The 20,872-nt window shown below is 52.2% G+C and overlaps 24 non-coding genes and 8 pseudogenes across 24 annotated transcripts; all 32 read right to left on the bottom strand.

Annotated features, from left to right (window-relative positions):
- Nucleotides 1–180: 180 nt before the first annotated feature.
- Nucleotides 181–299, bottom strand: LOC138218794 (5S ribosomal RNA; annotated as a pseudogene).
- Nucleotides 300–835: 536 nt separating this feature from the next.
- LOC138216119 (5S ribosomal RNA) lies at nucleotides 836–954 on the bottom strand. Its single transcript, XR_011179831.1, has one exon. It is a non-coding gene; the product is annotated as a 5S ribosomal RNA (ribosomal RNA).
- A 537-nt stretch (nucleotides 955–1,491) lies between these two features.
- LOC138218097 (5S ribosomal RNA) lies at nucleotides 1,492–1,609 on the bottom strand (annotated as a pseudogene).
- Nucleotides 1,610–2,146: 537 nt separating this feature from the next.
- Nucleotides 2,147–2,265, bottom strand: LOC138216815 (5S ribosomal RNA). The gene has a single exon (XR_011180527.1). It is a non-coding gene; the product is annotated as a 5S ribosomal RNA (ribosomal RNA).
- Nucleotides 2,266–2,801: 536 nt separating this feature from the next.
- LOC138218664 (5S ribosomal RNA) lies at nucleotides 2,802–2,920 on the bottom strand (annotated as a pseudogene).
- A 537-nt stretch (nucleotides 2,921–3,457) lies between these two features.
- LOC138216761 (5S ribosomal RNA) lies at nucleotides 3,458–3,576 on the bottom strand. Its single transcript, XR_011180473.1, has one exon. It is a non-coding gene; the product is annotated as a 5S ribosomal RNA (ribosomal RNA).
- A 537-nt stretch (nucleotides 3,577–4,113) lies between these two features.
- Nucleotides 4,114–4,232, bottom strand: LOC138216531 (5S ribosomal RNA). The gene has a single exon (XR_011180243.1). It is a non-coding gene; the product is annotated as a 5S ribosomal RNA (ribosomal RNA).
- Nucleotides 4,233–4,769: 537 nt separating this feature from the next.
- LOC138244256 (5S ribosomal RNA) lies at nucleotides 4,770–4,888 on the bottom strand. Its single transcript, XR_011192869.1, has one exon. It is a non-coding gene; the product is annotated as a 5S ribosomal RNA (ribosomal RNA).
- Nucleotides 4,889–5,425: 537 nt separating this feature from the next.
- Nucleotides 5,426–5,544, bottom strand: LOC138216225 (5S ribosomal RNA). Its single transcript, XR_011179937.1, has one exon. It is a non-coding gene; the product is annotated as a 5S ribosomal RNA (ribosomal RNA).
- Nucleotides 5,545–6,082: 538 nt separating this feature from the next.
- LOC138218211 (5S ribosomal RNA) lies at nucleotides 6,083–6,201 on the bottom strand (annotated as a pseudogene).
- A 536-nt stretch (nucleotides 6,202–6,737) lies between these two features.
- On the bottom strand, nucleotides 6,738–6,856 carry LOC138216841 (5S ribosomal RNA). The gene has a single exon (XR_011180553.1). It is a non-coding gene; the product is annotated as a 5S ribosomal RNA (ribosomal RNA).
- Nucleotides 6,857–7,393: 537 nt separating this feature from the next.
- Nucleotides 7,394–7,512, bottom strand: LOC138244257 (5S ribosomal RNA). Its single transcript, XR_011192870.1, has one exon. It is a non-coding gene; the product is annotated as a 5S ribosomal RNA (ribosomal RNA).
- Nucleotides 7,513–8,049: 537 nt separating this feature from the next.
- Nucleotides 8,050–8,168, bottom strand: LOC138217286 (5S ribosomal RNA). The gene has a single exon (XR_011180998.1). It is a non-coding gene; the product is annotated as a 5S ribosomal RNA (ribosomal RNA).
- A 536-nt stretch (nucleotides 8,169–8,704) lies between these two features.
- Nucleotides 8,705–8,823, bottom strand: LOC138217625 (5S ribosomal RNA). Its single transcript, XR_011181337.1, has one exon. It is a non-coding gene; the product is annotated as a 5S ribosomal RNA (ribosomal RNA).
- Nucleotides 8,824–9,360: 537 nt separating this feature from the next.
- LOC138218744 (5S ribosomal RNA) lies at nucleotides 9,361–9,479 on the bottom strand (annotated as a pseudogene).
- Nucleotides 9,480–10,016: 537 nt separating this feature from the next.
- LOC138217695 (5S ribosomal RNA) lies at nucleotides 10,017–10,135 on the bottom strand. The gene has a single exon (XR_011181407.1). It is a non-coding gene; the product is annotated as a 5S ribosomal RNA (ribosomal RNA).
- Nucleotides 10,136–10,672: 537 nt separating this feature from the next.
- Nucleotides 10,673–10,791, bottom strand: LOC138218681 (5S ribosomal RNA; annotated as a pseudogene).
- A 537-nt stretch (nucleotides 10,792–11,328) lies between these two features.
- On the bottom strand, nucleotides 11,329–11,447 carry LOC138244258 (5S ribosomal RNA). Its single transcript, XR_011192871.1, has one exon. It is a non-coding gene; the product is annotated as a 5S ribosomal RNA (ribosomal RNA).
- A 537-nt stretch (nucleotides 11,448–11,984) lies between these two features.
- Nucleotides 11,985–12,103, bottom strand: LOC138216256 (5S ribosomal RNA). Its single transcript, XR_011179968.1, has one exon. It is a non-coding gene; the product is annotated as a 5S ribosomal RNA (ribosomal RNA).
- A 537-nt stretch (nucleotides 12,104–12,640) lies between these two features.
- On the bottom strand, nucleotides 12,641–12,759 carry LOC138244259 (5S ribosomal RNA). The gene has a single exon (XR_011192872.1). It is a non-coding gene; the product is annotated as a 5S ribosomal RNA (ribosomal RNA).
- Nucleotides 12,760–13,296: 537 nt separating this feature from the next.
- LOC138244260 (5S ribosomal RNA) lies at nucleotides 13,297–13,415 on the bottom strand. The gene has a single exon (XR_011192873.1). It is a non-coding gene; the product is annotated as a 5S ribosomal RNA (ribosomal RNA).
- A 537-nt stretch (nucleotides 13,416–13,952) lies between these two features.
- Nucleotides 13,953–14,071, bottom strand: LOC138216243 (5S ribosomal RNA). Its single transcript, XR_011179955.1, has one exon. It is a non-coding gene; the product is annotated as a 5S ribosomal RNA (ribosomal RNA).
- A 537-nt stretch (nucleotides 14,072–14,608) lies between these two features.
- Nucleotides 14,609–14,727, bottom strand: LOC138217887 (5S ribosomal RNA; annotated as a pseudogene).
- Nucleotides 14,728–15,264: 537 nt separating this feature from the next.
- LOC138244261 (5S ribosomal RNA) lies at nucleotides 15,265–15,383 on the bottom strand. Its single transcript, XR_011192874.1, has one exon. It is a non-coding gene; the product is annotated as a 5S ribosomal RNA (ribosomal RNA).
- Nucleotides 15,384–15,920: 537 nt separating this feature from the next.
- Nucleotides 15,921–16,039, bottom strand: LOC138244262 (5S ribosomal RNA). The gene has a single exon (XR_011192875.1). It is a non-coding gene; the product is annotated as a 5S ribosomal RNA (ribosomal RNA).
- Nucleotides 16,040–16,576: 537 nt separating this feature from the next.
- LOC138244264 (5S ribosomal RNA) lies at nucleotides 16,577–16,695 on the bottom strand. Its single transcript, XR_011192877.1, has one exon. It is a non-coding gene; the product is annotated as a 5S ribosomal RNA (ribosomal RNA).
- Nucleotides 16,696–17,232: 537 nt separating this feature from the next.
- LOC138218457 (5S ribosomal RNA) lies at nucleotides 17,233–17,351 on the bottom strand (annotated as a pseudogene).
- Nucleotides 17,352–17,888: 537 nt separating this feature from the next.
- LOC138217017 (5S ribosomal RNA) lies at nucleotides 17,889–18,007 on the bottom strand. Its single transcript, XR_011180730.1, has one exon. It is a non-coding gene; the product is annotated as a 5S ribosomal RNA (ribosomal RNA).
- Nucleotides 18,008–18,544: 537 nt separating this feature from the next.
- LOC138245233 (5S ribosomal RNA) lies at nucleotides 18,545–18,663 on the bottom strand. Its single transcript, XR_011193845.1, has one exon. It is a non-coding gene; the product is annotated as a 5S ribosomal RNA (ribosomal RNA).
- Nucleotides 18,664–19,200: 537 nt separating this feature from the next.
- LOC138217251 (5S ribosomal RNA) lies at nucleotides 19,201–19,319 on the bottom strand. Its single transcript, XR_011180963.1, has one exon. It is a non-coding gene; the product is annotated as a 5S ribosomal RNA (ribosomal RNA).
- Nucleotides 19,320–19,855: 536 nt separating this feature from the next.
- On the bottom strand, nucleotides 19,856–19,974 carry LOC138244265 (5S ribosomal RNA). The gene has a single exon (XR_011192878.1). It is a non-coding gene; the product is annotated as a 5S ribosomal RNA (ribosomal RNA).
- Nucleotides 19,975–20,511: 537 nt separating this feature from the next.
- On the bottom strand, nucleotides 20,512–20,630 carry LOC138244266 (5S ribosomal RNA). The gene has a single exon (XR_011192879.1). It is a non-coding gene; the product is annotated as a 5S ribosomal RNA (ribosomal RNA).
- Nucleotides 20,631–20,872: the final 242 nt, after the last annotated feature.

Raw genomic sequence — 20,872 nt, forward strand, 5'->3', positions numbered from 1 at the left:
TTCCTCGATCCTTTGCGGACTTGTAAAACTGTTCCTGATCAGAATAAAAAACGCTCACGCTAATACACAAGCACCCGTGTCTCGCCAAAGCTGACAAATAAACAGACGGACAAGCCGCACTGCACGTGTGAAGAGGGGAATGAGCCAGCGAGCGGGGATAGGGTGCCTCCTCCGCTTAAAAGCTTGCAGCACCGGGTATTCCCAGGCGGTCTCCCATCCAAGTACTAACCAGGCCCATCCCTGTTTAGCTTCCAAGATCAGACAAGATCAGGCATGCTCAAGGGGGTGTGGCCGTAAGCGAGAGCAAGGCTCGCTGGCACCCTTCTTATTGAGAGTACAGCTCCGTCACCTCTTTTACGATGCTGCTTTTTTCCCTTGCGTTTTTCTCTTCTTTCCACGTTCTCTCTCTTCACTGCCTTCGTCCCCGCTCTATTTCACTTCAGCCTTTCACTCTTGCTTCCTTCCAATGAGGACGGAGCTGCGGGAGAAAGGGCGCTATAGAGGATCGCTGTGGAGAGCTGCTGCTGTGCTTTGACATCTGAGCTCTGTGGAAAACGATCTCAATACAATTCTGAAAAACGCGACTCTCCGAACGCCAGCCGAACAAGTCTCCACAGCCGAAGCGCTGTGTCTCTTTTCAGCTGGCGATAAACCTTTCCTCGATCCTTTGCGGACTTGTTAAACTGTTCCTGATCAGAATAAAAAACGCTCACGCTAATACACAAGCACCCGTGTCTCGCCAAAGCTGACAAATAAACAGACGGACAAGCCGCACTGCACGTGTGAACAGGGGAATGAGCGAGCGAGCGGGGATAGGGCGCCTCCTGCGCTTAAAAGCTTACAGCACCTGGTATTCCCAGGCGGTCTCCCATCCAAGTACTAACCAGGTCCATCCCTGTTTAGCTTCCGAGATCAGACGAGATCAGGCGTGCTCAAGGGGGTGTGGCCGTAAGCGAGAGCAAGGCTCGCTGGCACCCTTCTTATTGAGAGGACAGCTCCGTCACCTCTTTTATGACGCTGCTCTTTTTCCCTTGCGTTTTTCTCTTCTTCCCACGTTCTCTCTCTTCACTGCCTTCGTCCCCGCTCTATTTCACTTCAGCCTTTCACTCTTGCTTCCTTCCAATGAGGACGGAGCTGCGGGAGAAAGGGCGCTATAGAGGATCGCTGTGGAGAGCTGCTGCTGTGCTTTGACATCTGAGTTCTGTGGAAAACGATCTCAATACAATTCTGAAAAACGCGACTCTCCGAACGCCAGCCGAACAAGTCTCCACAGCCGAAGCGCTGTGTCTCTTTTCAGCTGGCGATAAACCTTTCTTCGATCCTTTGCGGACTTGTAAAACTGTTCCTGATCAGAATAAAAAACGCTCACGCTAATACACAAGCACCCGTGTCTCGCCAAAGCTGACAAATAAACAGACGGACAAGCCGCACTGCACGTGTGAACAGGGGAATGAGCGAGCGAGCGGGGATAGGGCGCCTCCTGCGCTTAAAAGCTTACAGCACCTGGTATTCCCAGGCGGTCTCCCATCCAAGTACTAACCAGGCCCATCCCTGTTTAGCTTCCGAGATCAGAGAGATCAGGTGTGCTCAAGGGGGTGTGGCCATAAGCGAGAGCAAAGCTCGCTGGCACCCTTCTTATTGAGAGGACAGCTCCGTCACCTCTTTTACGACGCTGCTTTTTTTCCCTTGCGTTTTTCTCTTCTTCCCACGTTCTCTCTCTTCACTGCCTTCGTCCCCGCTCTATTTCACTTCAGCCTTTCACTCTTGCTTCCTTCCAATGAGGACGGAGCTGCGGGAGAAAGGGCGCTATAGAGGATCGCTGTGGAGAGCTGCTGCTGTGCTTTGACATCTGAGCTCTGTGGAAAACGATCTCAATACAATTCTGAAAAACGCGACTCTCCGAACGCCAGCCGAACAAGTCTCCACAGCCGAAGCGCTGTGTCTCTTTTCAGCTGGCGATAAACCTTTCCTCGATCCTTTGCGGACTTGTAAAACTGTTCCTGATCAGAATAAAAAACGCTGACGCTAATACACAAGCACCCGTGTCTCGCCAAAGCTGACAAATAAACAGACGGACAAGCCGCACTGCACGTGTGAACAGGGGAATGAGCGAGCGAGCGGGGATAGGGCGCCTCCTGCGCTTAAAAGCTTACAGCACCTGGTATTCCCAGGCGGTCTCCCATCCAAGTACTAACCAGGCCCATCCCTGTTTAGCTTCCGAGATCAGACGAGATCAGGCATGCTCAAGGGGGTGTGGCCGCAAGCGAGACCAAGGCTCGCTGGCACCCTTCTTATTGAGAGGACAGCTCCGTCACCTCTTTTACAACGCTGCTTTTTTCCCTTGCGTTTTTCTCTTCTTCCCACGTTCTCTCTCTTCACCGCCTTCGTCCCCGCTCTATTTCACTTCAGCCTTTCACTCTTCCTTCCTTCCAATGAGGACGGAGCTGCGGGAGAAAGGGCGCTATAGAGGATCGCTGTGGAGAGCTGCTGCTGTGCTTTGACATCTGAGCTCTGTGGAAAACGATCTCAATACAATTCTGAAAAACGCGACTCTCCGAACGCCAGCCGAACAAGTCTCCACAGCCGAAGCGCTGTGTCTCTTTTCAGCTGGCGATAAACCTTTCCTCGATCCTTTGCGGACTTGTAAAACTGTTCCTGATCAGAATAAAAAACGCTCACGCTAATACACAAGCACCCGTGTCTCGCCAAAGCTGACAAATAAAGAGACGGATAAGCCGCACTGCACGTGTGAACAGGGGAATGAGCGAGCGAGCGGGGATAGGGCGCCTCCTGCGCTTAAAAGCTTACAGCACCTGGTATTCCCAGGCGGTCTCCCATCCAAGTACTAACCAGGCCCATCCCTGTTTAGATTCTGAGATCAGACAAGATCAGGCGTGCTCAAGGGGTTGTGGCCGTAAGCAAGAGCAAGGCTCGCTGGCACCCTTCTTATTGAGAGGACAGCTCCGTCACCTCTTTTACGACGCTGCTTTTTTTCTCTTGCGTTTTTCTCTTCTTCCCACGTTGTCTCTCTTCACTGCCTTCGTCCCCGCTCTATTTCACTTCAGCCTTTCACTCTTGCTTCCTTCCAATGAGGACGGAGCTGCGGGAGAAAGGGCGCTATAGAGGATCGCTGTGGAGAGCTGCTGCTGTGCTTTGACATCTGAGCTCTGTGGAAAACGATCTCAATACAATTCTGAAAAACGCGACTCTCCGAACGCCAGCCGAACAAGTCTCCACAGCCGAAGCGCTGTGTCTCTTTTCAGCTGGCGATAAACCTTTCCTCGATCCTTTGCGGACTTGTAAAACTGTTCCTGATCAGAATAAAAAACGCTCACGCTAATACACAAGCACCCGTGTCTCGCCAAAGCTGACAAATAAACAGACGGACAAGCCGCACTGCACGTGTGAACAGGGGAATGAGCGAGCGAGCAGGGATAGGGCGCCTCCTGCGCTTAAAAGCTTACAGCACCTGGTATTCCCAGGCGGTCTCCCATCCAAGTACTAACCAGGACCATCCCTGTTTAGCTTCCGAGATCAGACGAGATCAGGCGTGCTCAAGGGGGTGTGGCCGTAAGCAAGAGCAAGGTTCGCTGGCACCCTTCTTATTGAGAGGACAGCTCCGTCACCTCTTTTACGACGCTGCTTTTTTTCCTTTGCGTTTTTCTCTTCTTCCCACGTTCTCTCTCTTCACTGCCTTCGTCCCCGCTCTATTTCACTTCAGCCTTTCACTCTTGCTTCCTTCCAATGAGGACGGAGCTGCGGGAGAAAGGGCGCTATAGAGGATCGCTGTGGAGAGCTGCTGCTGTGCTTTGACATCTGAGCTCTGTGGAAAACGATCTCAATACAATTCTGAAAAACGCGACTCTCCGAACGCCAGCCGAACAAGTCTCCACAGCCGAAGCGCTGTGTCTCTTTTCAGCTGGCGATAAACCTTTCCTCGATCCTTTGCGGACTTGTTAATCTGTTCATGATCAGAATAAAAAACGCTCACGCTAATACACTAGCACCCGTGTCTCGCCAAAGCTGACAAATAAACAGATGGACAAGCCGCACTGCACGTGTGAACAGGGGAATGAGCGAGCGAGCGGGGATAGGGCGCCTCCTGCGCTTAAAAGCTTACAGCACCTGGTATTCACAGGAGGTCTCCCATCCAAGTACTAACCAGGCCCATCCCTGTTTAGCTTCCGAGATCAGACGAGATCAGGCGTGCTCAAGGGGGTGTGGCCATAAGCGAGAGCAAGGCTCGCTGTCACCCTTCTTATTGAGAGGACAGCTCCGTCACCTCTTTTACGACGCTGCTTTTTTTCCCTTGCGTTTTTCTCTTCTTCCCACGTTCTCTCTCTTCACTGCCTTCGTTCCCGCTCCATTTCACTTCAGCCTTTCACTCTTGCTTCCTTCCAATGAGGACGGAGCTGCGGGAGAAAGGGCGCTATAGAGGATCGCTGTGGAGAGCTGCTGCTGTGCTTTGACATCTGAGCTCTGTGGAAAACGATCTCAATACAATTCTGAAAAACGCGACTCTCCGAACGCCAGCCGAACAAGTCTCCACAGCCGAAGCGCTGTGTCTCTTTTCAGCTGGCGATAAACCTTTCCTCGATCCTTTGCGGACTTGTAAAACTGTTCCTGATCAGAATAAAAAACGCTCACGCTAATACACAAGCACCCGTGTCTCGCCAAAGCTGACAAATAAACAGACGGACAAGCCGCACTGCACGTGTGAACAGGGGAATGAGCGAGCGAGCGGGGATAGGGCGCCTCCTGCGCTTAAAAGCTTACAGCACCTGGTATTCCCAGGCGGTCTCCCATCCAAGTACTAACCAGGCCCATCCCTGTTTAGCTTCCGAGATCAGACGAGATCAGGCGTGCTCAAGGGGGTGTGGCCGTAAGCTAGACCAAAGATCGCTGGCACCCTTCTTATTGAGAGGACAGCTCCGTCACCTCTTTTACGACGCTGCTTTTTTTCCCTTGCGTTTTTCTCTTCTTCCCACGTTCTCTCTCTTCACTGCCTTCGTCCCCGCTCTATTTCACTTCAGCCTTTCACTCTTGCTTCCTTCCAATGAGGACGGAGCTGCGGGAGAAAGGGCGCTATAGAGGATCGCTGTGGAGAGCTGCTGCTGTGCTTTGACATCTGAGCTCTGTGGAAAACGATCTCAATACAATTCTGAAAAACGCGACTCTCCGAACGCCAGCCGAACAAGTCTCCACAGCCGAAGCGCTGTGTCTCTTTTCAGCTGGCGATAAACCTTTCCTCGATCCTTTGCGGACTTGTAAAACTGTTCCTGATCAGAATAAAAAACGCTCACGCTAATACACAAGCACCCGTGTCTCGCCAAAGCTGACAAATAAACAGACGGACAAGCCGCACTGCACGTGTGAACAGGGGAATGAGCGAGCGAGCGGGGATAGGGCGCCTCCTGCGCTTAAAAGCTTACAGCACCTGGTATTCCCAGGCGGTCTCCCATCCAAGTACTAACCAGGCCCATCCCTATTTAGCTTCCGAGATCAGACGAGATCAGGCGTGCTCAAGGGGGTGTGGCCGTAAGCGAGAGCAAGGCTCGCTGGCACCCTTCTTATTGAGAGGACAGCTCCGTCACCTCTTTTATGACGCTGCTCTTTTTCCCTTGCGTTTTTCTCTTCTTCCCACGTTCTCTCTCTTCACTGCCTTCGTCCCCGCTCTATTTCACTTCAGCCTTTCACTCTTGCTTCCTTCCAATGAGGACGGAGCTGCGGGAGAAAGGGCGCTATAGAGGATCGCTCTGGAGAGCTGCTGCTGTGCTTTGACATCTGAGCTCTGTGGAAAACGATCTCAATACAATTCTGAAAAACGCGACTCTCCGAACGCCAGCCGAACAAGTCTCCACAGCCGATGCGCTGTGTCTCTTTTCAGCTGGCGATAAACCTTTCCTCGATTCTTTGCGGACTTGTTAAACTGTTCCTGATCAGAACAAAAAAACGCTCACGCTAATACACAAGCACCCGTGTCTCGCCAAAGCTGACAAATAAAGAGACGGACAAGCCGCACTGCACGTGTGAACAGGGGAATGAGCGAGCGAGCGGGGATAGGGCGCCTCCTGCGCTTAAAAGCTTACAGCACCTGGTATTCCCAGGCGGTCTCCCATCCAAGTACTAACCAGGCCCATCCCTGTTTAGATTCTGAGATCAGAAAAGATCAGGCGTGCTCAAGGGGGTGTGGCCGTAAGCAAAAGCAAGGCTCGCTGGCACCCTTCTTATTGAGAGGACAGCTCCGTCACCTCTTTTACGACGCTGCTTTTTTCCCTTGCGTTTTTCTCTTCTTTCCACGTTCTCTCTCTTCACTGCCTTCGTCCCCGCTCTATTTCACTTCAGCCTTTCACTCTTGCTTCCTTCCAATGAGGACGGAGCTGCGGGAGAAAGGGCGCTATAGAGGATCGCTGTGGAGAGCTGCTGCTGTGCTTTGACATCTGAGCTCTGTGGAAAACGATCTCAAAACAATTCTGAAAAACGCGACTCTCCGAACGCCAGCCGAACAAGTCTCCACAGCCGAAGCGCTGTGTCTCTTTTCAGCTGGCGATAAACCTTTCCTCGATCCTTTGCGGACTTGTAAAACTGTTCCTGATCAGAATAAAAAACGCTCACGCTAATACACAAGCACCCGTGTCTCGCCAAAGCTGACAAATAAACAGACGGACAAGCCGCACTGCACGTGTGAACAGGGGAATGAGCGAGCGAGCGGGGATAGGGCGCCTCCTGCGCTTAAAAGCTTACAGCACCTGGTATTCCCAGGCGGTCTCCCATCCAAGTACTAACCAGGCCCATCCCTGTTTAGCTTCCGAGATCAGATGAGATCAGGCGTGCTCAAGGGGGTGTGGCCGTAAGCGAGAGCAAGGCTCGCTGGCACCCTTCTTATTGAGAGGACAGCTCCGTCACCTCTTTTACGACGCTGCTTTTTTTCCCTTGCGTTTTTCTCTTCTTCCCACGTTCTCTCTCTTCACTGCCTTCGTCCCCGCTCTATTTCACTTCAGCCTTTCACTCTTGCTTCCTTCCAATGAGGACGGAGCTGCGGGAGAAAGGGCGCTATAGAGGATCGCTGTGGAGAGCTGCTGCTGTGCTTTGACATCTGAGCTCTGTGGAAAACGATCTCAATACAATTCTGAAAAACGCGACTCTCCGAACGCCAGCCGAACAAGTCTCCACAGCCGAAGCGCTGTGTCTCTTTTCAGCTGGCGATAAACCTTTCCTCGATCCTTTGCGGACTTGTAAAACTGTTCCTGATCAGAATAAAAAACGCTCACGCTAATACACAAGCACCCGTGTCTCGCCAAAGCTGACAAATAAACAGACGGACAAGCCGCACTGCACGTGTGAACAGGGGAATGAGCGAGCGAGCAGGGATAGGGCGCCTCCTGCGCTTAAAAGCTTACAGCACCTGGTATTCCCAGGCGGTCTCCCATCCAAGTACTAACCAGGCCCATCCCTGTTTAGCTTCCGAGATCAGACGAGATCAGGCGTGCTCAAGGGGGTGTGGCCGTAAGCGAGAGCAAGGCTCGCTGGCACCCTTCTTATTGAGAGGACAGCTCCGTCACCTCTTTTACGACGCTGCTTTTTTTCCCTTGCGTTTTTCTCTTCTTCCCACGTTCTCTCTCTTCACTGCCTTCGTCCCCGCTCTATTTCACTTCAGCCTTTCACTCTTGCTTCCTTCCAATGAGGACGGAGCTGCGGGAGAAAGGGCGCTATAGAGGACCGCTGTGGAGAGCTGCTGCTGTGCTTTGACATCTGAGCTCTGTGGAAAACGATCTCAATACAATTCTGAAAAACGCGACTCTCCGAACGCCAGCCGAACAAGTCTCCACAGCCGAAGCGCTGTGTCTCTTTTCAGCTGGCGATAAACCTTTCCTCGATCCTTTGCGGACTTGTAAAACTGTTCCTGATCAGAATAAAAAACGCTCACGCTAATACACAAGCACCCGTGTCTCGCCAAAGCTGAAAAATAAACAGACGGACAAGCCGCACTGCACGTGTGAACAGGGGAATGAGCCAGCGAGCGGGGATAGGGCGCCTCCTGCGCTTAAAAGCTTACAGCACCTGGTATTCCCAGGCGGTCTCCCATCCAAGTACTAACCAGGCCCATCCCTGTTTAGCTTCCAAGATCAGATGAAATCAGGCGTGCTCAAGGGGGTGTGGCCGTAAGCAAAAGCAAGGCTCGCTGGCACCCTTCTTATTGAGAGTACAGCTCCGTCACCTCTTTTACGATGCTGCTTTTTTCCCTTGCGTTTTTCTCTTCTTTCCACGTTCTCTCTCTTCACTGCCTTCGTCCCCGCTCTATTTCACTTCAGCCTTTCACTCTTGCTTCCTTCCAATGAGGACGGAGCTGCGGGAGAAAGGGCGCTATAGAGGATCGCTGTGGAGAGCTGCTGCTGTGCTTTGACATCTGAGCTCTGTGGAAAACGATCTCAATACAATTCTGAAAAACGCGACTCTCCGAACGCCAGCCGAACAAGTCTCCACAGCCGAAGCGCTGTGTCTCTTTTCAGCTGGCGATAAACCTTTCCTCGATCCTTTGCGGACTTGTAAAACTGTTCCTGATCAGAATAAAAAACGCTCACGCTAATACACAAGCACCCGTGTCTCGCCAAAGCTGACAAATAAACAGATGGACAAGCCGCACTGCACGTGTGAACAGGGGAATGAGCGAGCGAGCGGGGATAGGGCGCCTCCTGCGCTTAAAAGCTTACAGCACCTGGTATTCCCAGGCGGTCTCCAATCCAAGTACTAACCAGGCCCATCCCTGTTTAGCTTCCGAGATCAGACGAGATCAGGCGTGCTCAAGGGGGTGTGGCCGTAAGCGAGAGCAAGGCTCGCTGGCACCCTTCTTATTGAGAGGACAGCTCCGTCACCTCTTTTACGACGCTGCTTTTTTTCCCTTGCGTTTTTCTCTTCTTCCCACGTTCTCTCTCTTCACTGCCTTCGTCCCCGCTCTATTTCACTTCAGCCTTTCACTCTTGCTTCCGTCCAATGAGGACGGAGCTGCGGGAGAAAGGGCGCTATAGAGGATCGCTGTGGAGAGCTGCTGCTGTGCTTTGACATCTGAGCTCTGTGGAAAACGATCTCAATACAATTCTGAAAAACGCGACTCTCCGAACGCCAGCCGAACAAGTCTCCACATCCGAAGCGCTGTGTCTCTTTTCAGCTGGCGATAAACCTTTCCTCGATTCTTTGCGGACTTGTTAAACTGTTCCTGATCAGAATAAAAAACACTCACGCTAATACACAAGCACCCGTGTCTCGCCAAAGCTGACAAATAAACAGAAGGACAAGCCGCACTGCACGTGTGAACAGGGGAATGAGCGAGCGAGCGGGGATAGGGCGCCTCCTGCACTTAAAAGCCTACAGCACCTGGTATTCCCAGGCGGTCTCCCATCCAAGTACTAATCAGGCTCATCCCTGTTTAGCTTCCGAGATCAGACGAGAACAGGCGTGCTCAAGGGGGTGTGGCCGTAAACGAGAGCAAGGCTCGCTGGCACCCTTCTTATTGAGAGGACAGCTCCGTCACCTCTTTTACGACGCTGCTTTTTTTCCTTTGCGTTTTTCTCTTCTTCCCACGTTCTCTCTCTTCACTGCCTTCGTCCCCGCTCTATTTCACTTCAGCCTTTCACTCTTGCTTCCTTCCAATGAGGACGGAGCTGCGGGAGAAAGGGCGCTATAGAGGATCGCTGTGGAGAGCTGCTGCTGTGCTTTGACATCTGAGCTCTGTGGAAAACGAACTCAATACAATTCTGAAAAACGCGACTCTCCGAACGCCAGCCGAACAAGTCTCCACAGCCGAAGCGCTGTGTCTCTTTTCAGCTGGCGATAAACCTTTCCTCGATCCTTTGCGGACTTGTAAAACTGTTCCTGATCAGAATAAAAAACGCTCACGCTAATACACAAGCACCCGTGTCTCGCCAAAGCTGACAAATAAACAGACGGACAAGCCGCACTGCACGTGTGAACAGGGGAATGAGCGAGCGAGCGGGGATAGGGCGCCTCCTGCGCTTAAAAGCTTACAGCACCTGGTATTCCCAGGCGGTCTCCCATCCAAGTACTAACCAGGCTCATCCCTGTTTAGCTTCCGAGATCAGACGAGATCAGGCGTGCTCAAGGGGGTGTGGCCGTAAACGAGAGCAAGGCTCGCTGGCACCCTTCTTATTGAGAGGACAGCTCCGTCACCTCTTTTACGACGCTGCTTTTTTTCCCTTGCGTTTTTCTCTTCTTCCCACGTTCTCTCTCTTCACTGCCTTCCTCCCCGCTCTATTTCACTTCAGCCTTTCACTCTTGCTTCCTTCCAATGAGGACGGAGCTGCGGGAGAAAGGGCGCTATAGAGGATCGCTGTGGAGAGCTGCTGCTGTGCTTTGACATCTGAGCTCTGTGGAAAACGATCTCAATACAATTCTGAAAAACGCGACTCTCCGAACGCCAGCCGAACAAGTCTCCACAGCCGAAGCGCTGTGTCTCTTTTCAGCTGGCGATAAACCTTTCCTCGATCCTTTGCGGACTTGTAAAACTGTTACTGATCAGAATAAAAAACGCTCACGCTAATACACAAGCACCCGTGTCTCGCCAAAGCTGACAAATTAACAGACGGACAAGCCGCACTGCACGTGTGAACAGGGGAATGAGCGAGCGAGCGGGGATAGGGCGCCTCCTGCGCTTAAAAGCTTACAGCATCTGGTATTCCCAGGCGGTCTCCCATCCAAGTACTAACCAGGCCCATCCCTATTTAGCTTCCGAGATCAGACGAGATCAGGCGTGCTCTAGGGGGTGTGGCCGCAAGCAAGAGCAAGGCTCGCTGGCACCCTTCTTATTGAGAGGACAGCTCCATCACCTCTTTTACAACGCTGCTTTTTTTCCCTTGCGTTTTTCTCTTCTTCCCACGTTCTCTCTCTTCACTGCCTTCGTCCCCGCTCTATTTCACTTCAGCCTTTCACTCTTGCTTCCTTCCAATGAGGACGGAGCTGCGGGAGAAAGGGCGCTATAGAGGATCGCTGTGGAGAGCTGCTGCTGTGCTTTGACATCTGAGTTCTGTGGAAAACGATCTCAATACAATTCTGAAAAACGCGACTCTCCGAACGCCAGCCAAACAAGTCTCCACAGCCGAAGCGCTGTGTCTCTTTTCAGCTGGCGATAAACCTTTCTTCGATCCTTTGCGGACTTGTAAAACTGTTCCTGATCAGAATAAAAAACGCTCACGCTAATACACAAGCACCCGTGTCTCGCCAAAGCTGACAAATAAACAGACGGACAAGCCGCACTGCACGTGTGAACAGGGGAATGAGCGAGCGAGCGGGGATAGGGCGCCTCCTGCGCTTAAAAGCTTACAGCACCTGGTATTCCCAGGCGGTCTCCCATCCAAGTACTAACCAGGCCCATCCCTGTTTAGCTTCCGAGATCAGACGAGATCAGGCGTGCTCAAGGGGGTGTGGCCGTAAGCAAAAGCAAGGCTTGCTGGCACCCTTCTTATTGAGAGGACAGCTCCGTCACCTCTTTTACGACGCTGCTTTTTTTCCCTTGCGTTTTTCTCTTCTTCCCACGTTCTCTCTCTTCACTGCCTTCGTCCCCGCTCTATTTCACTTCAGCCTTTCACTCTTGCTTCCTTCCAATGAGGACGGAGCTGCGGGAGAAAGGGCGCTATAGAGGATCGCTGTGGAGAGCTGCTGCTGTGCTTTGACATCTGAGCTCTGTGGAAAACGATCTCAATACAATTCTGAAAAACGCAACTCTCCGAACGCCAGCCGAACAAGTCTCCACAGCCGAAGCGCTGTGTCTCTTTTCAGCTGGCGATAAACCTTTCCTCGATCCTTTGCAGACTTGTAAAACTGTTCCTGATCAGAAAAAAAAACGCTCACGCTAATACACAAGCACCCGTGTCTCGCCAAAGCTGACAAATAAACAGACGGACAAGCCGCACTGCACGTGTGAACAGGGGAATGAGCGAGCGAGCGGGGATAGGGCGCCTCCTGCGCTTAAAAGCTTACAGCACCTGGTATTCCCAGGCGGTCTCCCATCCAAGTACTAACCAGGCCCATCCCTGTTTAGCTTCCGAGATCAGACGAGATCAGGCGTGCTCAAGGGGGTGTGGCCGTAAGTGAGAGCAAGGCTCGCTGGCACCCTTCTTATTGAGTGGACAGCTCCGTCACCTCTTTTACGACGCTGCTTTTTTTCCCTTGCGTTTTTCTCTTCTTCCCACGTTCTCTCTCTTCACTGCCTTCGTCCCCGCTCTATTTCACTTCAGCCTTTCACTCTTGCTTCCTTCCAATGAGGACGGAGCTGCGGGAGAAAGGGCGCTATAGAGGATCGCTGTGGAGAGCTGCTGCTGTGCTTTGACATCTGAGCTCTGTGGAAAACGATCTCAATACAATTCTGAAAAACGCGACTCTCCGAACGCCAGCCGAACAAGTCTCCACAGCCGAAGCGCTGTGTCTCTTTTCAGCTGGCGATAAACCTTTCCTCGATCCTTTGCGGACTTGTAAAACTGTTCCTGATCAGAATAAAAAACGCTCACGCTAATACACAAGCACCCGTGTCTCGCCAAAGCTGACAAATAAACAGACGGACAAGCCGCACTGCACGTGTGAACAGGGGAATGAGCGAGCGAGCGGGGATAGGGCGCCTCCTGCGCTTAAAAGCTTACAGCACCTGGTATTCCCAGGCGGTCTCCCATCCAAGTACTAACCAGGCCCATCCCTGTTTAGCTTCCGAGATCAGACGAGATCAGGCGTGCTCAAGGGGGTGTGGCCGTAAGCGAGAGCAAAGCTCGCTGGCACCCTTCTTATTGAGAGGACAGCTCCGTCACCTCTTTTACGACGCTGCTTTTTTTCCCTTGCGTTTTTCTCTTCTTCCCACGTTCTCTCTCTTCACTGCCTTCGTCCCCGCTCTATATCACTTCAGCCTTTCACTCTTGCTTCCTTCCAATGAGGACGGAGCTGCGGGAGATAGGGCGCTATAGAGGATCGCTGTGGAGAGCTGCTGCTGTGCTTTGACATCTGAGCTCTGTGGAAAACGATCTCAATACAATTCTGAAAAACGCGACTCTCCGAACGCCAGCCGAACAAGTCTCCACAGCCGAAGCGCTGTGTCTCTTTTCAGCTGGCGATAAACCTTTCCTCGATCCTTTGCGGACTTGTTAAACTGTTCCTGATCAGAATAAAAAACGCTCACGCTATTACACAAGCACCCGGGTCTCGCCAAAGCTGACAAATAAACAGACGGACAAGCTGCACTGCACGTGTGAACAGGGGAATGAGCGAGCGAGCGGGGATAGGGCGCCTCCTGCGCTTAAAAGCTTACAGCACCTGGTATTCCCAGGCGGTCTCCCATCCAAGTACTAACCAGGCCCATCCCTGTTTAGCTTCCGAGATCAGACGAGATCAGGCGTGCTCAAGGGGGTGTGGCCGTAAGCGAGAGCCAAGCTCGCTGGCACCCTTCTTATTGAGAGGACAGCTCCGTCACCTCTTTTACGACGCTGCTTTTTTTCTCTTGCGTTTTTCTCTTCTTTCCACGTTCTCTCTCTTCACTGCCTTCGTCCCCGCTCTATTTCACTTCAGCCTTTCACTCTTGCTTCCTTCCAATGAGGACGGAGATGCGGGAGAAAGGGCGCTATAGAGGATCGCAGTGGAGAGCTGCTGCTGTGCTTTGACATCTGAGCTCTGTGGAAAACGATCTCAATACAATTCTGAAAAACGCGACTCTCCGAACGCCAGCCGAACAAGTCTCCACAGCCGAAGCGCTGTGTCTCTTTTCAGCTGGCGATAAACCTTTCGTCGATCCTTTGCGGACTTGTTAAACTGTTCATGATCAGAATAAAAAACGCTCACGCTAATACACAAGCACCCGTGTCTCGCCAAAGCTGACAAATAAACAGACGGACAAGCCGCACTGCACGTGTGAACAGGGGAATGAGCGAGAGAGCGGGGATAGGGCGCCTCCTGCGCTTAAAAGCTTACAGCACCTGGTATTCCCAGGCGGTCTCCCATCCAAGTACTAACCAGGCCCATCCCTGTTTAGCTTCAGAGATCAGACGAGATCAGGCGTGCTCAAGGGGGTGTGGCCATAAGCGAGAGCAAGGCTCGCTGGCACCCTTCTTATTGAGAGGACAGCTCCGTCACCTCTTTTACGACGCTGCTTTTTTTCCCTTGCGTTTTTCTCTTCTTCCCACGTTCTCTCTCTTCACTGCCTAAGTCCCCGCTCTATATCACTTCAGCCTTTCACTCTTGCTTCCTTCCAATGAGGACGGAGCTGCGGGAGATAGGGCGCTATAGAGGATCGCTGTGGAGAGCTGCTGCTGTGCTTTGACATCTGAGCTCTGTGGAAAACGATCTCAATACAATTCTGAAAAACGCAACTCTCCGAACGCCAGCCGAACAAGTCTCCACAGCCGAAGCGCTGTGTCTCTTTTCAGCTGGCGATAAACCTTTCCTCGATCCTTTGCGGCATTGTTAAACTGTTCCTGATCAGAATAAAAAACGCTCACGCTAATACACAAGCACCCGTGTCTCGCCAAAGCTGACAAATAAACAGACGGACAAGCCGCACTGCACGTGTGAACAGGGGAATGAGCCAGCGAGCGGGGATAGGGCGCCTCCTGCGCTTAAAACCTTACAGCACCTGGTATTCCCAGGCGGTCTCCCATCCAAGTACTAACCAGGCCCATCCCTGTTTAGCTTCCAAGATCAGACGAGATCAGGCGTGCTCAAGGGGGTGTGGCCGTAAGCGAGAGCAAGGCTCGCTGGCACCCTTCTTATTGAGAGGACAGCTCTGTCACCTCTTTTACGACGCTGCATTTTTTCCCTTGCGTTTTTCTCTTCTTCCCACGTTCTCTCTCTTCACTGCCTTCGTCCCCGCTCTATTTCACTTCAGCCTTTCACTTTTGCTTCCTTCCAATGAGGACGGAGGTGCGGGAGAAAGGGCGCTATAGAGGATCGCTGTGGAGAGCTGCTGCTGTGCTTTGACATCTGAGCTCTGTGGAAAACGATCTCAATACAATTCTGAAAAACGCGACTCTCCGAACGCCAGCCGAACAAGTCTCCACAGCCGAAGCGCTGTGTCTCTTTTCAGCTGGCGATAAACCTTTCCTCGATCCTTTGCGGACTTGTTAAACTGTTCCTGATCAGAATAAAAAACGCTCACGCTAATACACAAGCACCCGTGTCTCGCCAAAGCTGACAAATAAACAGACGGACAAGCCGCACTGCACGTGTGAACAGGGGAATGAGCGAGCGAGCGGGGATAGGGCGCCTCCTGCGCTTAAAAGCTTACAGCACCTGGTATTCCCAGGCGGTCTCCCATCCAAGTACTAACCAGGCCCATCCCTGTTTAGCTTCCGAGATCAGACGAGATCAGGCGTGCTCAAGGGGGTGTGGCCGTAAGCGAGAGCAAGGCTCGCTGGCACCCTTCTTATTGAGAGGACAGCTCCGTCACCTCTTTTACGACGCTGCTTTTTTTCCCTTGCGTTTTTCTCTTCTTCCCACGTTCTCTCTCTTCACTGCCTTCGTCCCCGCTCTATTTCACTTCAGCCTTTCACTCTTGCTTCCTTCCAATGAGGACGGAGCTGCGGGAGAAAGGGCGCTACAGAGGATCGCTGTGGAGAGCTGCTGCTGTGCTTTGACATCTGAGCTCTGTGGAAAACGATCTCAATACAATTCTGAAAAACGCGACTCTCCGAACGCCAGCCGAACAAGTCTCCACAGCCGAAGCGCTGTGTCTCTTTTCAGCTGGCGATAAACCTTTCCTCGATCCTTTGCGGACTTGTTAAACTGTTCCTGATCAGAATAAAAAACGCTCACGCTAATACACAAGCACCCGTGTCTCGCCAAAGCTGACAAATAAACAGACGGACAAGCCGCACTGCACGTGTGAACAGGGGAATGAGCCAGCTAGCGGGGATAGGGCGCCTCCTGCGCTTAAAAGCTTACAGCACCTGGTATTCCCAGGCGGTCTCCCATCCAAGTACTAACCAGGCCCATCCCTGTTTAGCTTCCGAGATCAGACGAGATCAGGCGTGCTCAAGGGGGTGTGGCCGTAAGCGAGAGCAAGGCTCGCTGGCACCCTTCTTATTGAGAGGACAGCTCCGTCACCTCTTTTACGACGCTGCTTTTTTTCCCTTGCGTTTTTCTCTTCTTCCCACGTTCTCTCTCTTCACTGCCTTCGTCCCCGCTCTATATCACTTCAGCCTTTCACTCTTGCTTCCTTCCAATGAGGACGGAGCTGCGGGAGATAGGGCGCTATAGAGGATCGCTGTGGAGAGCTGCTGCTGTGCTTTGACATCTGAGCTCTGTGGAAAACGATCTCAATACAATTCTGAAAAACGCGACTCTCCGAACGCCAGCCGAACAAGTCTCCACAGCCGAAGCGCTGTGTCTCTTTTCAGCTGGCGATAAACCTTTCCTCGATCCTTTGCGGACTTGTTAAACTGTTCCTGATCAGAATTAAAAACGCTCACGCTATTACACAAGCACCCGTGTCTCGCCAAAGCTGACAAATAAACAGACGGACAAGCTGCACTGCACGTGTGAACAGGGGAATGAGCCAGCGAGCGGGGATAGGGCACCTCCTGCGCTTAAAAGCTTACAGCACCTGGTATTCCCAGGCGGTCTCCCATCCAAGTACTAACCAGGCCCATCCCTGTTTAGCTTCCGAGATCAGACGAGATCAGGCGTGCTCAAGGGGGTGTGGCCGTAAGCGAGAGCAAGGCTCGCTGGCACCCTTCTTATTGAGAGGACAGCTCCGTCACCTCTTTTACGACGCTGCTTTTTTTCCCTTGCGTTTTTCTCTTCTTCCCACGTTCTCTCTCTTCACTGCCTTCGTCCCCGCTCTATATCACTTCAGCCTTTCACTCTTGCTTCCTTCCAATGAGGACGGAGCTGCGGGAGATAGGGCGCTATAGAGGATCGCTGTGGAGAGCTGCTGCTGTGCTTTGACATCTGAGCTCTGTGGAAAACGATCTCAATACAATTCTGAAAAACGCGACTCTCCGAACGCCAGCCGAACAAGTCTCCACAGCCGAAGCGCTGTGTCTCTTTTCAGCTGGCGATAAACCTTTCCTCGATCCTTTGCGGACTTGTAAAACTGTTCCTGATCAGAATAAAAAACGCTCACGCTAATACACAAGCACCCGTGTCTCGCCAAAGCTGACAAATAAACAGACGGACAAGCCGCACTGCACGTGTGAACAGGGGAATGAGCGAGCGAGCGGGGATAGGGCGCCTCCTGCGCTTAAAAGCTTACAGCACCTGGTATTCCCAGGCGGTCTCCCATCCAAGTACTAACCAGGCCCATCCCTGTTTAGCTTCCAAGATCAGACGAGATCAGGCGTGCTCAAGGGGTTGTGGCCATAAGCGAGAGCAAGGCTCGCTGGCACACTTCTTATTGAGAGGACAGCTCCGTCACCTCTTTTACGACGCTGCTTTTCTTCCCTTGCGTTTTTCTCTTCTTCCCACGTTCTCTCTCTTCACTGCCTTCGTCCCCGCTCTGTTTCACTTCAGCCTTTCACTCTTGCTTCCTTCCAATGAGGACGGAGCTGCGGGAGAAAGGGCGCTATAGAGGATCGCTGTGGAGAGCTGCTGCTGTGCTTTGACATCTGAGTTCTGTGGAAAACGATCTCAATACAATTCTGAAAAACGCGACTCTCCAAACGCTAGCCGAACAAGTCTCCACAGCCGAAGCGCTGTGTCTCTTTTCAGCTGGCGATAAACCTTTCCTCGATCCTTTGCGGACTTGTTAAACTGTTCATGATCAGAATAAAAAACGCTCACGCTAATACACAAGCACCCGTGTCTCGCCAAAGCTGACAAATAAACAGACGGACAAGCTGCACTGCACGTGTGAACAGGGGAATGAGCGAGCGAGCGGGGATAGGGCGCCTCCTGCGCTTAAAAGCTTACAGCACCTGGTATTCCCAGGCGGTCTCCCATCCAAGTACTAACCAGGCCCATCCCTGTTTAGTTTCCGAGATCAGACGAGATCAGGCGTGCTCAAGGGGGTGTGGCCGTAAGCGAGAGCCAAGCTCGCTGGCACCCTTCTTATTGAGAGGACAGCTCCGTCACCTCTTTTACGACGCTGCTTTTTTTCTCTTGCGTTTTTCTCTTCTTTCCACGTTCTCTCTCTTCACTGCCTTCGTCCCCGCTCTATTTCACTTCAGCCTTTCACTCTTGCTTCCTTCCAATGAGGACGGAGATGCGGGAGAAAGGGAGCTATAGAGGATCGCTGTGGAGAGCTGCTGCTGTGCTTTGACATCTGAGCTCTGTGGAAAACGATCTCAATACAATTCTGAAAAACGCGACTCTCCGAACGCCAGCCGAACAAGTCTCCACAGCCGAAGCGCTGTGTCTCTTTTCAGCTGGCGATAAACCTTTCGTCGATCCTTTGCGGACTTGTTAAACTGTTCATGATCAGAATAAAAAACGCTCACGCTAATACACAAGCACCCGTGTCTCGCCAAAGCTGACAAAAAAACAGACGGACAAGCCGCACTGCACGTGTGAACAGGGGAATGAGCGAGAGAGCGGGGATAGGGCGCCTCCTGCGCTTAAAAGCTTACAGCACCTGGTATTCCCAGGCGGTCTCCCATCCAAGTACTAACCAGGCCCATCCCTGTTTAGCTTCCGAGATCAGACGAGATCAGGCGTGCTCAAGGGGGTGTGGCCATAAGCGAGAGCAAGGCTCGCTGGCACCCTTCTTATTGAGAGGACAGCTCCGTCACCTCTTTTACGACGCTGCTTTTTTTCCCTTGCGTTTTTCTCTTCTTCCCACGTTCTCTCTCTTCACTGCCTAAGTCCCCGCTCTATATCACTTCAGCCTTTCACTCTTGCTTCCTTCCAATGAGGACGGAGCTGCGGGAGATAGGGCGCTATAGAGGATCGCTGTGGAGAGCTGCTGCTGTGCTTTGACATCTGAGCTCTGTGGAAAACGATCTCAATACAATTCTGAAAAACGCAACTCTCCGAACGCCAGCCGAACAAGTCTCCACAGCCGAAGCGCTGTGTCTCTTTTCAGCTGGCGATAAACCTTTCCTCGATCCTTTGCGGACTTGTTAAACTGTTCCTGATCAGAATAAAAAACGCTCACGCTAATACACAAGCACCCGTGTCTCGCCAAAGCTGACAAATAAACAGACGGACAAGCCGCACTGCACGTGTGAACAGGGGAATGAGCCAGCGAGCGGGGATAGGGCGCCTCCTGCGCTTAAAACCTTACAGCACCTGGTATTCCCAGGCGGTCTCCCATCCAAGTACTAACCAGGCCCATCCCTGTTTAGCTTCCGAGATCAAACGAGATCAGGCGTGCTCAAGGGGGTGTGGCCGTAAGCGAGAGCAAGGCTCGCTGGCACCCTTCTTATTGAGAGGACAGCTCCGTCACCTCTTTTACGACGCTGCTTTTTTCCCTTGCGTTTTTCTCTTCTTTCCACGTTCTCTCTCTTCACTGCCGTCGTCCCCGCTCTATTTCACTTCAGCCTTTCACTCTTGCTTCCTTCCAATGAGGACGGAGTTGCGGGAGAAAGGGCGCTATAGAGGATCGCTGTGGAGAGCTGCTGCTGTGCTTTGACATCTGAGCTCTGTGGAAAACGATCTCAATACAATTCTGAAAAACGCGACTCTCCGAACGCCAGCCGAACAAGTCTCCACAGCCGAAGCGCTGTGTCTCTTTTCAGCTGGCGATAAACCTTTCCTCGATCCTTTGCGGACTTGTAAAACTGTTCCTGATCAGAATAAAAAACGCTCACGCTAATACACAAGCACCCGTGTCTCGCCAAAGCTGAGAAATAAACAGACGGACAAGCCGCACTGCACGTGTGAACAGGGGAATGAGCGAGCGAGCGGGGATAGGGCGCCTCCTGCGCTTAAAAGCTTACAGCACCTGGTATTCCCAGGCGGTCTCCCATCCAAGTACTAACCAGGCCCATCCCTGTTTAGCTTCCGAGATCAGACGAGATCAGGCGTGCTCAAGGGGGTGTGGCCGTAAGCAAGAGCAAGGCTCGCTGGCACCCTTCTTATTGAGAGGACAGCTCTGTCACCTCTTTTACGACGCTGCATTTTTTCCCTTGCGTTTTTCTCTTCTTCCCACGTTCTCTCTCTTCACTGCCTTCGTCCCCGCTCTATTTCACTTCAGCCTTTCACTTTTGCTTCCTTCCAATGAGGACGGAGGTGCGGGAGAAAGGGCGCTATAGAGGATCGCTGTGGAGAGCTGCTGCTGTGCTTTGACATCTGAGCTCTGTGGAAAACGATCTCAATACAATTCTGAAAAACGCGACTCTCCGAACGCCAGCCGAACAAGTCTCCACAGCCGAAGCGCTGTGTCTCTTTTCAGCTGGCGATAAACCTTTCCTCGATCCTTTGCGGACTTGTTAAACTGTTCCTGATCAGAATAAAAAACGCTCACGCTAATACACAAGCACCCGTGTCTCGCCAAAGCTGACAAATAAACAGACGGACAAGCCGCACTGCACGTGTGAACAGGGGAATGAGCCAGCGAGCGGGGATAGGGCGCCTCCTGCGCTTAAAAGCTTACAGCACCTGGTATTCCCAGGCGGTCTCCCATCCAAGTACTAACCAGGCCCATCCCTGTTTAGCTTCCGAGATCAGACGAGATCAGGCGTGCTCAAGGGGGTGTGGCCGTAAGCGAGAGCAAGGCTCGCTGGCACCCTTCTTATTGAGAGGACAGCTCCGTCACCTCTTTTACGACGCTGCTTTTTTCCCTTGCGTTTTTCTCTTCTTCCCACGTTCTCTCTCTTCACTGCCTTCGTCCCCGCTCTGTTTCACTTCAGCCTTTCACTCTTGCTTCCTTCCAATGAGGACGGAGCTGCGGGAGAAAGGGCGCTATAGAGGATCGCTGTGGAGAGCTGCTGCTGTGCTTTGACATCTG

Source organism: Lepisosteus oculatus, chromosome 14 (assembly GCF_040954835.1).
Source record: "Lepisosteus oculatus isolate fLepOcu1 chromosome 14, fLepOcu1.hap2, whole genome shotgun sequence".
In the NCBI taxonomy this organism is placed as follows: Eukaryota; Metazoa; Chordata; class Actinopteri; order Semionotiformes; family Lepisosteidae; genus Lepisosteus; species Lepisosteus oculatus.